At 40.7% G+C, this 3,557-nt stretch overlaps 1 long non-coding RNA gene across 1 annotated transcript; it reads right to left on the minus strand.

Annotated features, from left to right (window-relative positions):
• Window positions 1-1,970: 1,970 nt before the first annotated feature.
• Window positions 1,971-2,564, minus strand: LOC126616313 (uncharacterized). Its single transcript, XR_007621098.1, has 3 exons — window positions 2,419-2,564; window positions 2,219-2,318; window positions 1,971-2,173 (listed from the first exon to the last, which is right to left on the minus strand). It is a non-coding gene; the product is annotated as an uncharacterized LOC126616313 (long non-coding RNA).
• Window positions 2,565-3,557: the final 993 nt, after the last annotated feature.

Here is a 3,557-nt window from a genome sequence, read left to right on the forward strand (position 1 = left end):
TTTCCGAAAAAAAAATTTAATATATATATAAAGCTTTGTAGGTGAAGCTTTGTAGGTAATGCTTTGAGGTTGACGCTTTGTTGGGCACCATGAATTGATTTTGCTTCACACTATCTTGATTAAGATAGTGTGAAGCTTTTGTAGGTGAAGCTTTTGTGGGTCAAGCTTTTGTGGGTCAAGCTTTTGTAGGTGAAGCTTTTGTAGGTGAAGCTTTTGTGGGTCAAGCTTTTGTGGGTCAAGCTTTTGTAGGTCAAGCTTTTGTGGGTCAAGCTTTTATGGGTCAAGCTTTTATGGGTCAAACTTTTGTGGGTGAAGCTTTTGTAGGTCAAGCTTTGTTCGGCACCATGAATTGATTTTGCTTCACACTATCTTGATCAAGATAGTGTGAAGCTTTTGTAGGTGAAGCCTAAGATAGTGTGAAGCTTTTGTAGGTGAAGCTTTGTAGGTGAAGCTTTTATGGGTGAAGTTTTTGTGGGTCAAGCTTTTTTGGGTCAAGCTTTTGTGGGTCAAACTTTTGTAGGTCAAGCTTTTGTGGGTCAAGCTTTTGTAGGTGAAGCTTTTGTGTTGAAGCTTTTGTGTTGAAGCTTTTGTGGGTGAAACTTTTGTGTTGAAGCTTTTGTAGGTGAAGCTTTGGAGTTGAAGCTTTGTAGGTGAAGCTTTGGAGTTGAAGCTTTTTTTTTTGGTACCATGAATTGATTTTGCTTCACACTATCTTGATCAAGACAGTGTGAAGCTTTTGAGAATTTGTAGTTGTCCTCCATTGATGAAGCTTTTGTGTTGAAGCTTTTGTGAGTGAAGCTTTTGTGTTGAAGCTTTGTAGGTGAAGCTTTGGAGTTAAAGCTTGTGTTGGGTACCATGAATTGATTTTGCTTCACACTATCTTGATCAAGATAGTGTGAAGCTTTTGAGAATTTGTAGTTGTCCTCCATTGATGAAGCTTTTGTGTTGAAGCTTTATAGGTGAAGCTTTAAGGTTGAAGCTTTTGTAGGTGAAGCTTTTGCGGGTCAAGTTTTTATGGGTCAAGCTTTTGTGGGTCAAGCTTTTGTAGGTGAAGCTTTTGTTGGGTACTATGAATTGATTTTGCTTCACACTATCTTGATCAAGATAGTGTGAAGCTTTTGAGAATTTGTAGTTGTCCTCCATTGATGAAGCTTTGTTGAATATACAAATTTTGCTTACACACTGTTGAGCAAGAGATTGTGATGCAAGCCACACCTTGTAATAGTCGAAGGTTTGGATGAACCATATAAATTGAATTTGCATCGAAGGTCTGAGAATTGTAGTTGCCCTCAATTGATGAAGCTTTTGTTGGCATCATAAATTGGTTTTACTTCACACTGTCTTGATCAAGAGTGTGTGAAGTTTTTTAGAATTGTGGTTAAACTTCTTTGATGAAGCTTTTGTTAGCACCATAAATTAGTTTTGCTTCACACTGTCTTGATCAAGAGTGTGTGAAGCTTTTGAGAATTGTGGTTGCCCTCCATTGATGAAGCTCTTGTTGGCACTATAAATTGGTTTTGCTTCACACTGTCTTGATCAAAAGTGTGGGAAGCTTTTGAGAATTGTGGTTGCCCTCCATTGATGAAGCTCTTGTTGGCACCATAAATTGGTTTTGCTTCACGCTATCTTGATCAAGAGTGTGTGAAGCTTTCTACGAGGTGTAGTGTTTGCATTGTTACAGAAGAGAAATGTTTGAAGCAGATGCAAGAGAGCTGAATAGCTTGATCTTTCTATACCATGCACTGAAGTTGCTGTTGGCTTGCAATAAGACTTTGTTGGTGACTATAACTCTTGGGCATAATTGCTCCCCTAGTTGAGTTGTCAAGCTTGAGGGTTTTTGATTATTTGTAAATGCTAGGAGTTCATATGTACAAGTTGTACCACTCGTCTTCTGGTAGGTGGAATGAATGGTGAGTTGCTTTCATCACTTGGTTGGTGGTACGAAGGTGAGTTCCTTCTTCCCCTGGTTGGTGGCATGAATGGCAAGTTGCCAAATGATATTAGAGTACAGGTTGTACATTTCATCACCTGATTGGTGGCATGAAAGAGAGTACAGGTTGTACATTTCATCACCTGGTTGGTGGCATGAAGATGAGTTCTTTCTTCACCTGGTTGGTGGCATGAGTGGCAAGTTGCCAAATGATATTAGAGTACAGGTTGTACATTTCATCACCTGGTTGGTGGCATGAAGAAGAGTACGGGTTGTCCATTTCATCACCTGGTTGGTGGCATGAAGATGAGTTCCTTCTTCACCTGGTTGGTGGCATGAGTGGCAAGTTGCCAAATGATATTAGAGTACGGGTTGTACATTTCATCACCTAATTGGTGGCATGAAGATGAGTTCCTTCTTCACCTGGTTGGTGGCATGAGTGGCAAGTTGCCAAATGATATTAGAGTACGGATTGTACATTTCATCACCTGGTTGGTAGCATGAAGGAGAGTACGGGTTGTACATTTCATCACCTGGTTGGTGGCATGAAGATGAGTTCCTTCTTCACATTTCATCACTTGGTTGGTGAGAATAAGGGCAAGGTGTCTAGGCACATTGTAGCAAGTGTCGAATGACACAAACTATGTTGAACCCTTTCAAAGCACAGTTGGCTTATGTATGAATGTGTTGGAATGTATGATTGAACGAATATACTGTGAAGCTGTTTGTTTATTTGTATAGTCTTGTTAACATATACTTAGGCTTTGTTTCATGTTGGAAGCATTCATGTTGAAGCTTTGAACCCAAGTGTTTCATTGCTAGGAATGTAAGAGGATTAGGATCAAGTTGTCTAAATCACCTCTTTATTAAATTCATGTCAAATAGTCTTCGTTACATGGGATGCCAAACGGCTGAAGCTTAACACTTGTACAATATGAGTTTACTTGTAATAGTACTTCAAGTGATCAGCGTTCCATGGATGGCCAAGGGTCTTGCCATCGGAGCTTCTAAGCTTGTAGGAGCCAGGGCGACTGATGCCAACAACTTCAAACGGTCCATCCCAGTTTGGACTAAATGTTCCTTCACTCGGGACTCTGTCGCAGAGTAATCTTTTCTTCAATACCCAGTCCCCTATTTTGAAAGAACGAGGTTTGACCCTTGAGTCATAGTAGTTGGAGATGCGCTGCTTGTAGGCGACATTCCTCAAGTGAGCCTGGTTTCTGTGTTCCTCGACTAGATCTAAGTTGAGGGTAAGCTGTTTGTTATTTTCGCTTTGCACGTAGTTCCGAACTCGGAACGTTGCTTGCTCAAGCTCAACTAGGACAACTGCCTCTGTACCAAAGGCAAGTGAGAATGGGGTTTCTCCTGTTGATGTCCGATACGAAATGCGGTATGACCAAAGAACTTGGGGTACAAATTCTGGCCACCAACCTTTAGCCTTGTCCAAGCTGGTTTTCAAAGTCCGCTTGATTATTTTGTTGATGGCTTCAACTTGTCCATTAGACTGGGGATGAGTTGGGGAGGCAAAACATAAGTTGATGTTGAACTTATAGCAGAACATCCTAAACTTATTATTGTCAAATTGTCGCCCGTTGTCAGTGACTATCGCATTGGGAATGCCGAATCT

Source organism: Malus sylvestris, chromosome 3, assembly GCF_916048215.2.
Source record: "Malus sylvestris chromosome 3, drMalSylv7.2, whole genome shotgun sequence".
NCBI classification, from domain to species: Eukaryota; Viridiplantae; Streptophyta; class Magnoliopsida; order Rosales; family Rosaceae; genus Malus; species Malus sylvestris.